General features: G+C 45.6%; 1 protein-coding gene across 4 annotated transcripts in view; it reads left to right on the top strand.

Annotated features, from left to right (window-relative positions):
• Nucleotides 1-5,560: 5,560 nt before the first annotated feature.
• pip5k1ba (phosphatidylinositol-4-phosphate 5-kinase, type I, beta a) overlaps nucleotides 5,561-12,338 on the top strand; it is a 166,761-nt gene continuing 159,983 nt past the window's right edge. For all 4 annotated transcript variants that reach the window (XM_038804080.1, XM_038804079.1, XM_038804083.1 and 1 more), the window contains exon 1: nucleotides 5,561-5,657. The gene's annotated coding sequence lies outside the window, so the exon portion shown is untranslated. The remainder of the gene's footprint in view (nucleotides 5,658-12,338) is intronic.

Consider the following 12,338-nt stretch of genomic DNA (forward strand, 5'->3'; position numbering starts at 1 on the left):
GAGAGAGAAGGGGGTGGAGAGGAGAGAGAGAAGGGGGTGAAGGAGAGAGAGAGAAGGGGGTGGAGAGAGAGAGAAGGGGGTGGAGAGAGAGAGAGAAGGGGGTGGAGAGAGAGAGAGAGAAGGGGGTGGAGAGAGAGAGAGAGAGAGAGGAGGGGGGTGAAGAGAGAGAGAGAAGGGGTGAAGAGAGCGAGGAGGGGGTGGAGAGAGAAGGGGTGAAGAGAGAGAGAGAGAGAGAAGGGGGTGAAGAGAGAGAGAGGAGGGGGTGAGAACGAAGCATATAAAATACAGGAACAGAAGTCTAGAAATGGGGGAGGGCGAAAAATAGAGATGCAGAGAAATAGAGGGACAGAAATAGTGGGAGAAAGGGGAATTAAAAAGGTGGGACCTGTGAGGGAGGAAGAAGGCCTTTGCACTATGTTTATATTTGTATGTACACTGTTTCTTCTGTTATTGTTACAAAATCACAAATACCTCAATAAAATGTTTTATTAAAACAATGAAAGGGAAATTGAAATGGAGAGCAATGGAGGAAAGCAGCGAAGCCCTCAAAGTAAAGGAGGGGGAGGAAGGGAGGGAGAAAATGAATATGCAAAGCAGAGGGTATATCTGTACCTTTATCACTTCTGTGGAGATGTGATATGCTGTTTACGTGCCCTGTCAGATCGTGAGTCAGGCTGTTAATTCCTCTTACAGGTGCACAGAGCAAAGACGTGTTTTTAAAAATATATATACTTCTGAAAGATCCAGGTTTGGTGCTCACATGTGGATACGGCGTCTTGCAGAAAAGGCAGGTTTCAGTGTTATTGGGGTTGGTGAGTCAGGTTCAATAAGGTGAAGTCGTTCTGGCAGTGAACGGGTGGGGGGGGGGGGGGGGAGTTTTGTGTTTAATTGTGCTAACGGGGTCATTAGTCTGCATACCCAATGCAGATGTGGGGGAGGTAAGGATATCTAACCAGCGTGGCACTGAATAGTGTGCACGCTATTAGAAGAAGAAAAGAGAGGCCAATGGCATTAAGTTTTCATTGTTTATTGTATTAGTGCAATTTTTGTTTTTGGAATTGAAGACTTTGTAAAGGCAGAGTTGCTTTGTTATGCAACAGAATCCTATCATACTGGACGCAGCTAAAATGACTGCCTTCATTTGTTTTGATCATATGTGTGAACATTTATATGTAAATCTGCATGATTATATATAAACAAAATGTGTCAATTTTTCTCAAACTTGTCACTGTTAGAGTGTAACTGAAATTAAATCCATGTCTAATCAAGTAAAATACGTGTAAAATAAAACATTAAAATATTTCATTTTAATTCCTTCCCTCCAAATTCCTTTGCCTCTCTCCCTTTTTCTAATTTGACAGCATAGGTCATGGATCAGAAGTGCTCTTTTATAGCACGGTTAGCTGTTGACGAATAGGTCAGATCGATTAACCTAAAGTGTATGATTTTATTGTTGCTAATAGCGGAGCTGGTTAAGAACTGTTTAAGCCAAACTCATGTTATTATATATCACGTCTAATCCAAATTGTTGAGCTTTTAGCTCTCCTTAAATACATAGAAACGTAGAAAATAGGAGCATAAGGAGGCCATTCGGCCCTTCGAGCCTGCTACACCGTTCATTATGATCATGGTTAATCATCCAACTCAGCCTGTACTGCCCCCCCCCCCCCGCCCAGCCCCCCCCGCCCCGCCCCGGGAGACAGCACGGTAGCATTGTGGATAGCACAATTGCTTCACAGCTCCAGGGTCGCAGGTTCAATTCCGGCTTGGGTCACTGTCTGTGCGTGGGTTTTCTCTGGGTGCTCCTGTTTCCTCCCACAGTCCAAAGATGTGCAGGTTAGGTGGATTGGCCATGCTAAATTGCCCTTAGTGTTGGGTGGGGTTACTGGGTTATGGGGATAGGGTCGAGGCATGGACCTTAGGTAGGGTGCTCTTTCCAAGAGCCGGTGCAGACCCGATGGGCCGAATGGCCTACTTCTGCACTGTAAAATTCTCTATCTATACTTTGATCCCTGTTGCCCAAGAGCTACATGTATGTTGCTGTATAATTCTCTTTTTAAAATTTAGAGCACCCAATTACTTTTTTCCAATATTAAGGGCAATTTCGTGTGTCCAATCCACCTCACCACCTCTTTGGGTTGTGGGGGTGAGACCCACGCAGACACAGGGACAATGTGCAAACTCCACAGGAACAGTGACCCGGGGCCGGGATCGAACCCCCTCCTCAGCGAGGTGGAGACAGCAGTGCTAACTACTGTGCCACCTTGCCGCCCGTATAATTTTCTTCTTGAGAATAAATGTTTCACATCATCTCTCTGATCAAGCAGTTTGCCTTTTTCTGTATTTTGGCACGGTATTTATCTTATCAATAGATTTGAGCATGTAAATATTATTGAAAGTCCTGGAGGTGACTTACAAATCCTCATTCCACACTTCTTGCAGCAAACCTGTGTCAAATAAGTCATCAAGAATCCAGCAGATCAGATTTGGTTCTGCAGAGTGGATTAATTACGTAGCCACATTTGAGGTAGGAGTGGATGCATAAATCTGCTGTTTATAAACTAACCAACCTTTCATACCTTTGAAAGGTGGAGCCTTTATAGATTTTTTTTTTAGTCGGAACTCTGCATGTTTGAAAGCAGTATTTCGAATGCTACGCAGGTCTCACCTCGCAATATGATGTAAAAATTTATACAGGTCCCCAGCTAAATTAATTTACATTCTGCAGTGGGTTTCACCTCATAATTCAGTTTATAAAAAAGTATTGAAGAAGAATGATTTGATCGATCTTTTGTGATTGAAAACTATTCAGTCGTATATAGAGGTGGGGAACTAGTCTTCAAAGGATGCAATTTCATTCCCCCTTCAGCAACAACACCTTGTCTTTATGTAGCACCTTTAATATAAAACGTCCTGGGCGGCACGGTGGCGCAGTGGTTAGCACTGCTGCCTCACGGCGCCGAGGACCTGGATTCGATCCCGGCCCCGGGTCACTGTCCGTGTGGAGTTTTCACATTCTCCCTGGGGTGGGGGGAAATGGACGATCTGGGGGAGGGCAAAGGCCTCGCGTAGTTGTAGGGCCGAGGTGTTACAGAGATAGGGAAGGGAGGGGCCCTGGAGGGATTAGAAAACAAGGAAGAGAATTTTAAGATTGAGGCGTGCCTATGTAGGCCAGGGGTGAGTTTTGCTAACTCTTGGCTGGGTTACTGAGTAGCAAAAGCACGGGAGGGCCGGTGCTGCCCTGTCAGGTTACCCCTCCCTCACAGCTGGCTTATGGAGCAGTATCGTGCAACAATGACCAGGTAATGGCGAGGGGCGAGAAATTGCTAACGGTGATCTTCACAGATGCAGAATAAATATTATTCAACAAAGCACGTATTTTGGACTGGTGGCAAATGTAGGCTAATGTTCACTTGCTTTGTCAGTTTTGTCATGTGCTTTCTAACTCTGTTCCGTCACCTTCAGGTAAACCTGAAGCAAGTTAACATCAGAAGTAGCCCATAGGTAAATGAATAAAATTGCTTGTGTTTGTTGAAGCATCTTTCATGCAGATACAAGAGCTGAACACGCCTCTTGTTAAATTTTGCTTATTAAACTTATAACCTACAAATACAGCGCCTAGTGTTGTCAGTCTATTGACTCCCTACCTATGTAGATCCAGATCCAGGCTTATTTGTTTAAATTTATTGCTGAGGTTGCATGCAAGTTGTAGTTAGATTTGAATGTACATATAAATAGACTTTTAACTCCAAGTAATGGCACAGAATCTTTTTAACTCCTTCAGTGCCAGATTGGTGTTGCACTTTGACTGTTTCAAACCTCTTTTGTCAAGTTGGATCTGTGTTTTATTTTTTATGTTTAATGTTTTTTTTTATAGAAAATTTGGGGTACCCGGTTATTTGTTTTCCAATTAAGGGGCAATTTAACCTGGCCAATCCACCTACACTGCACATCTTTGGGTTGTGGGGTGAAACACACGCTGACACGGGAGAATGTGCAAACTCCACACGGACAGTGACCCAGAGCCAGGATCGAACCCGGGTCCTCGGCGCCGGGATCTGTGGTTTTAATGTGTATGAACTGCAGTGCTGTAACTGAATTTTTTTTTGGGCGGGTGGGGGGGAGGAGGAGGAGAGGGGGAGGTGTTGAGACGTTTCCGCAGGAAGGAGGGAGCATGTAATATTTTTCATTTTTGCATTTTATTCAAGTCTGCATCATTTTGTTTTATTTTTTTTACGCTGTCATCTATTTTTCTTCTTTCTAATCGTTGATCCGATTCCAAACATATGGGTGACCTGTGTGCGCCAAAAAATCTTGTGGCGTAGTCGGTAGCTCCCTTGCTCTTGGGCCAGAAGCCCAGCGTTCAAGTCCCACATCTTACTGGAACAGAAATGGAGGGAATTCCAAAGTTTAAGGTTAGGCGACTGAAAGCACTATCAAGGGGGGGGTGGTAAATGGCAGATTTGTAGGCATGCAAAGGCCTCGTCTGACCATAGGGCTGAGGCCATACTAGGCACATTGGTAACACACGGCCATATTGTTGATTGACAACCTATAAATCCTTCCTACGCGCCAACACCAAGAGTAGGAATGTTTCCTGCACAGCCACGCTTGATGTGGAGTGGCGCCCCTTCAAGCTATAAGCCTCTGGCGACAGACCAGCGACCTGATAACGAGCTATGGAAATAGACATAAGCACAATTTTTGGTCTTGTGTGTCACTAGATGATAAATTGCCCTTGGTGACCAAAAAGGTTAGGAGGGGTTATTGGGTTACGGGGATAATGTAGAAGGGAGGGCTTAAGTGGGTCGGTGCAGACTCAATGGGCCGAATGGCCTCTTTCTGCACTGTATGTTCTATGTCCTAGATGTAGGACAGCCTCTTTAAATTGTGTACAAAACCCAGATTTCTTGTTGCAAATTTCATTCTTGGATACGGAGTCAGACACTATCAATCGAGACAAACAATAATTTTTCATCATGGGGTAACATTACCTACCTGCTGTTACATAGTTTGGTTCCTTGAGTTCCATATCTCTTTATTAAAACAGTAAAACATATATACAAGGCCAAACTGTCCAAACATTAATTTTGTGTTGGAGCAAGAGAGTATCCTCCCCTCCGTACCAAGGTACGGGGAGGGGGCGTATGGATATTCTGATAATTAAAACAGTTCACAACACAGTTGTACAGAAAAACAAATGGTAGAAGCACTAAACTTTGCGCTGGAGAGACCAGATACCCTCATCTCTGTACCAACAGGAGGGAAGGAAAGGGAGGTGGTGGGGAGGGAGGGAGTCAGGGTGCTGGTGGAGGTAGGGTAGGGCCCAATAGGATACTGCCTGAATTGTCTGCAGAGGCAGAAAAACAAAAGAACCTTCAATTATGATGTGATATACTAAATTACTTATAAATTGAGTTAATCAAAATACAAGTGGTTGCATGTTGCTTAAATCACCTCCCTCTGAAGATCTTGCCTTGACAACAAGGAGTTGGCTGTCGTGATAGGTTGCTGGTAAGTGATAACTGTGCAAACTAAACTATTTCAATTTATTTGACAGCTGATGAAAGCAGATGAGTCTCTGGCCCTTTAACACCAACTTGCCCTCTCTCTGCGGCCTGTGATTGGATCGCTTCCTTCATGTCTTGACAGCAAAAGTAAGATGAAAGTTTTTTTCTCCCCCCCCCCCCCCCCCCCCCAATTCCAGTGAAATGTTTCAAATGGGGAATTGTCAACAGCTGATATTTGAAATGGACAGGATTTGGTAGACGAGTGTTACCAACGTGAGATTTTCCTTGCTGAGATTTAACATGACCCTTTTGAGAATTCAAACATTTGGTTAACCGGCTACCAGCAATTGACGGCTGCATTTGTTTCATTTGAGGCGTGGTGTTTGTGTGTTTGTATGCATTACACCCTCCCCCGAAGAGTGGTTAAAGGATGTTGATCTTGTGGCTTTAGTTCTCCACGACAGTAGTAGCATTGATCAAAGTGCACAGCCCTGCTGTTGGATACCAGGAAGCACAGACAAGGTAGAAGAGAGTCTTTTCACCCTTCCCATCTGCTGATTATTGACTTCTGCCCGCTACTCGCCCAGCTAGGTCGTGGAGGGTGGCAGGAGGCAAGTGATTGTCTCAAAAATACAAGCTGGCACTGGTACAGCACCTTTTTTTAATGTGGCGAATGGTTCCAGTGAACTGCCTTATCAGACGACTTTGTGGGAGAATGGGTTGTGGAGGTGTTCTGAATTTTTTTTTTTGCTGACTTTTTAACCGTGCAGTACAGGCGTATTTTATCCTGTGCCATGGCTGTGGAAGAGTTGGGGCCCCCAGCACTCACTCAAGTTGCCAGGCAACACAGTATGTGCAATGTTCTGTTCCTCTCTCATTGGTGGGGACACTAGCTAACTGTGAAATGCTGGGGTGGGGAGAGTGGGGTCTCCAGCCCGTATGCAGTTTAATTATGCAATCCCGACACAAAGAGTGCAAAGTCATTAGCAACGAGCAGCCTTTTGTCCAACACTTAATTGTTTTGGTTGAAAGTCCAAACAAGGACGCGCAAGTTTGACGTGCGCAGCAGGATAAAGAACGAAAGAACCTGCTTTTAAAACGGTAGTGTTTTGTTTTCTTGTGACCTCAATACCCCGCAGCACTTTACAGCTTAGTTTTGAAATGATGTAACGTCGGAAATGTCCAGCAAGATGTCCCAAACAACAACGTGATATTGACCAGATCATCTGTTTTAGTGATGTTGATTGATGAATAAATATTGATCAGGGCACCAGTAACAACCCTCCCTTCCCCCGTAATTGCAAGATAATGCATATATCGTCAATCCACTCCTGGTTTAATATTCCGTCTGACACCCACACTTTGGAAAGCAACTTCCACTTGGTTAGGATCAGGAATTTTTATAAACCCTGAGCAGATTACACTCCTGTGAAAGCACCTTGGGATTTTTGCCATGTCAAAGGTGCTATACAAGTGCAATTTGCTATTGTTACGTTTTTACTGCCGAGTTCCAGCTGTCCCAAATTGAGGTGAACACACCCAGACAATCATTGACTGGGGTAGCTTCAGCCGGATATGGAGGCATCCATTAGTCGATGTGAACTGTGGAACCCTCTGTTCCGAATGTTAACTTTATTTGAGAGTTAGTTCATCTGGTCAGGTCCTGATCACCTACCCATAATTCTTGGGATAAATAATGCTAATGAACAATAGTACTAATGAACGTTGGTCTGTTTTAGGCACCTAGTTCAGTGGTATCAATTACTGCCTTTAATGTTCTGAGCTACGTGCTGTATGGAAGTTGATATGTGCAGACCGATGAGGTTCAATAAGAAAGGCAACCGTAACGAAGACGACGCTTGTCCCTGTGGTTCAGAACAATTGAAATGAAGCTATTAGAGTTTGCATGTGGCCAAAAAAGTAATGGTGGAACGCACCCTTTTGTAGTGTTTATTCTAGTCAATTTACCTCCTTCAATCCACAAGGGTGTAATTTGACCCTGCAAATTAATTTGAGAAGGAAATTAATTCTTGCGTATGAATAAATTAGGGAACTGAAATGCTGAATGACAAAAATGCATCCAAATAGCCGCCTCTGTCATAAAAAGGTGCATATGTAATGCCGCAGGGGGACTTATGCACTCCATGTTGACTTGCCCTGCACAAGCTGTACTTGAGGCAGGATACTGATGGAGTTTTCAAGGTTACATAATTAGGAATTGTGACTGAGGTTTGCATTGCGCATTCTTCCATTGCCCAGTGACACATTGCTGTTTCTACATGAGACCAATTGCAAGTCCTTTTAAATTTGGTATACAATGCAGTTGGTGAAGTGATCACAGATTGCAAGGTGCTGTGAAGAGAGGAAAAATTTGGTGGAAAAAGAAGCTTGCATATGTAACCTCTTTCATAATTGCAGACATTCCAGAGCGCTTTACAGCCAATAATGTAATATTGTGGAAATGTAGTCACTGTTGTAATGTTAAAAAGCACAGCAGCCAAATTGCACACAGCAGGATCCCAAAGACAGCAATGTAATAATGATCAATTTTAGTCACGTTGGCTGAAGAATAATTATTGGCCCAGATCCTGGAGAGAACTCCCCTGCTCTTTGAAATCGAGCCATGGAATCTTTTACCCCCTTCTGGGAGGGCAAACGCCACTTTGGTTTATCAGCACAGCAGAAAGATGGAACCTCCAACAGTGCAGCAGTCCCTCGGTGCGTAGTGGGGGCGTCAACTCATACTCTCTGATGTAGAATAGACAATAGAATCTCCACAGTGCAGAAGGAGCCGTTTGGCCCATCGAGTCTACACAGGTCCAGTTCCCCCTCTATCCCTGTAATCCCACCTACCCACCTTTGGACACTTGGGGGCAATTTTAAATGGTCAATCTACCTAACCTGCACATCTTTAGAGTGTAGGAGGAAATCGGAGCACCCAGAGGAAACTCACGGAGACACGGAGAGAACTCCACACAGACAGTCACCCAAGGCTGGAATTGAATCCGGGCCCTTGGAGCTGTGAGGCAGCAGTGCCGTGCCACCGTGAAGCTCTGCACAAATCTCTGGCCTGGTGCTTGAACCCACAACCACCTGAACCCTGGCTTCATTGTGGGAAAGATTTGCATTGATTCCGGGACTGAGTCACGAGAGAAATTAGATTGTGGGAAGTGATTTAACCTGCATTGAAACCTATTGGCTATTCGTCTTGCGGATAAGGAAAAGTAAAATCTCTCTGGTCCATCTAAACACTCTGGGCGTGATCTAACGGAAATGTTTCTAAGTGTGGTAGCAAGTGTTTCCCGATAACCGATCCAGCGAGGCCGTCACCGGTATCTAATGGTAATTAGGGCACATAATGATGCCCCAAGGTCTTCATGCTGATTCGCCGGGAACGCGCACGGCAGCTCTCCGCTAGAGAGGGTGAGCAGCTCGTAAACGAATCCCGCAGAATAAACCCTAAACAGCACACAGCCAAGCCACCGCGCAGACCAGACCCACGATTCGGAGCTGCCGACCTGGCCAGGCGGAACTGGGAGCAGGCCCGGGTACCCCCCCCCCCTCCCTCCCGATACACACACCCGCCCTCTGGTCACAGGGATGCTCCCAGTGCTGCAGCCCAGCTGTAGGGTGTGTGGTTTTTCGCTTCTGCCCCTGCAGTTGTGCAGCCTCCAGTGTTCAGGCAAAGTATCCGGACCACGTGTCTGATTGGGACGCCAGACAGTCGTACCGCTACGCGACGTGGCAAGGTGACCCACGGTAATCCACTTGCGAGTTGTGATGTGCTCATGTTACTAACATTGCCAATTCCCTATTAGCGATATCCTTCAGTTTTGCAGCCAGAGGCTGCCACGGCCAGTAGGGGTAAAAGTGACCCGTCACCATATTACCACTGATGGGTCCTGTCCTGGGGTGTTCGGTGTAGCAGACAGGCAGCAGCTGAAGTTGCCCTGCGTATGGGGGTACGCAATTTCGGGGGCGGCATGTTGGACCCGTGGGTGCTGAGCCCGTTAATCAAGGCGGCAATCCCCACAGCGCCCATTTTGGAATTAAATAGGTGTGCCTGACTGCTCGCCTGGGGAGGAGCCAGTTAGATCACGGGAGGCTGTTAGCTAGGACGTCTTTTCCGTATATGGGATGTCGATCGGCCTTAATTGGTGATTATTGTTCTCTCGTCACACCACGGTGTGATCCGGATCTCGCCAATGGGAGGGGGCCAGTTAGACTGGAAACCGATCGGCGTTTAGCACGCTTTCTGATTTTGGACTCTTCCCACGATCTAACCGGCTCGCTCGGATTTGCGCACAGCGCAGCACTAGATCGCCAGATACACACTCCCAACACAACTAAAAGCTGTGTTGTCCGAGGGAAAAATGATTTTTAAAAAAAACAAACTCGGTTCTGACTAGGAGTTGGAGATTGTTTTTATTTTGGGGGGAGTGAGGGTAGTTAAAGTAATAACTTCACTGGTTTGCTTTAAAGTTTAAGTTTAGCGACGATTATTTTTAGTCACGTTTCAGTTTTTACTTGTTTGTAATCGACTGTTGTAATTTTCTCTTTGTTGGCGCTGTTGTGTTTTCACAACGTTGTAAAGCTGAAATATTCAGTTCTTCATTAAAATCTCACCATTTTTAGGAGTGTGTGATCCTGGGTTTTGTTTGTTGCTGTCCTGAGGCCTTTTGGCGCTTCAAACTTACGTTTGCTGGCTGAAGAGCGATTCTGCTAGTCCCCCCCCCTCCCCGGTCTTTTCTTCCTGTAGCCCGGCAAATGTTTCCTCTTCAGGTGTGTGTCCAATTCATGTGTGAAAGATGTGATGGGGTTGGCCTCCATCACACTCTCAGGAAGCAAAGTCCCGATCCTAACCACTCGCTCTGTTAAATAATTGTTCCTCATGTCACCACCGGCTCTTTTGCTGTTTTACCTTCAATCGCTGTCTTCTGGCTCTCGACTCTTATGCCAAGGGGAGCAATGTCTCTCCCTCTACTCTGTGCAAGCACTTCTTGATAACTTAAGATAAGAAAAAGGAGCAGAGCAGGGGTTAGGCCATTTGGCCCAGGCCTGCTCCACCATTCTATAAAATCATGGCCTTTTTATGTTCCTTCCAGCTTCTCTCTCTCTCTCTCCCCCCCTTTGCTTTGAATATTGGCACGGTCAATTCTAGCCCCACTTGGCCCGGCGTTGTAACACAGGGGTATTGAGATTTTACATTAATACCCGTGGTTTTGCTTGAGGTAAATTGACGAGTCACCAGGTTTGTAAATTTAAACTCAAGTAACCTTTTTATTATTCACAGTATTTAGAATTAAATGGACAATAAATACAACTGGCTTTCCACTATCTGATTCCCAACCCCTCCCCTTTCTAACCCACCCCCCGCACCCCACTCTCTAAACACACACAGAAAAACAACATGGAGGGAAAAGGGTGGTTGAGAGGTCAACTAAACATGAATAACATAAAAGGATAAAGGATCTGATGCACGATCAATAACTCTCGAAGCGAGATTGGAGTACAATTGAAGGCTTTATTGGACTAGATGTTTCCCCCAGCAGCGCAGGTACAGAATGCAACAGCTAGGGAGACACAGACTCTTATACTCCTCCTTACTGGGTGGAACCAGCAGGCAGGCTTCACCAATGATCTTACTGTCTCGGGTACCTCCCACACCAATGATCTTACAGCATCAATCTAGGTACCGTAATACCTCTAATACCGACTACCACGGGATCTTTGATTCGGGTGGATGTCTTCCAGTTAGTTTCTTTCTTGAGGTTAGGCCTTCAGTTGAGTTCTTTCTTCTCCTTTAGTTTGCGATGACTGTCACTGCAGACACACCGAGAGATAGCAGGTAACCGGCAACAGAGAGAGGGAGGGAGCTCCTCTTCCTTTGAGGCTCCAGAGGCTTCTGATGGTTTTCTCTGACAAGGTTGTCTACTTCGCCTGTAGATTCAGGATCATTTCAAGTTTACAGCAAAGATGTTCCAGGCACTCGCTGGTTTTAGAAAAATAAAGCTGTTCTTCCAGCAAGAGAGAGAGCACTCTCCTCCTCCCAAGGTCCAAACACCTGCCAAGCTCTCTGGAAAGCATCACGCAGGAACCAATCACTGGCTGTTGTCGGGCAGGACACTGTCCCTGGGCAACCCACAGGTTGCCAACCAACCAATCAAACCGACTTCCTCCAAAGCTGCTTCTTACTATTACAATAGAACATTACTGCGGAGTACAGGCCCTTCGGCCCTCGATGTTGTGCCGACCTGTGAAACCAATCTAATGCCAGCGCTGACGAGTCTGACTTCTCCTTTCCGAAACACACTGTCCTGACCAGCAGGCTGCTTCAGCTCGAGTCCTCTGCTTAAAGGCAACTTCCAATTAAAGGTCCAAACAGGAATGTCTTGTACAATATATCAATGACCCGGCGTCCTCCTGCCCTCTGGGGAGGGGAATTAGAAACACTACGACCCTCTGAGGGAAGAAATTTCTCCTCATCTCCGTCTTAAATGGGAGATCCCTTATTTCTAAACTGTGTGCCCTGGTCCTAGATTCCTCCATGACGGAAAACATCCTCACAGCAGCTATCCTATTAGACCCCTTAAAACCTTTTATGTTTCAATAAAATCGCTTCTCATTCCTACCTGTTCAACCTTTCCTCGTGAGACAAACCCCTCATTCTAAGGATCAGCTTCATGAACCTTCTCTATACAACTAATACAAGTACATCCCTCCAGGTGACCAAAACTACACATAATAATCTAATGTCCTGTACAGTTGTAGTAAGATTTCTCTACTCTTATCCCCCCCCACCCCTTTTACAATAAAGATCACCATTCC

This window comes from Scyliorhinus canicula, chromosome 8, assembly GCF_902713615.1.
Source record: "Scyliorhinus canicula chromosome 8, sScyCan1.1, whole genome shotgun sequence".
Classification (NCBI taxonomy): domain Eukaryota; kingdom Metazoa; phylum Chordata; class Chondrichthyes; order Carcharhiniformes; family Scyliorhinidae; genus Scyliorhinus; species Scyliorhinus canicula.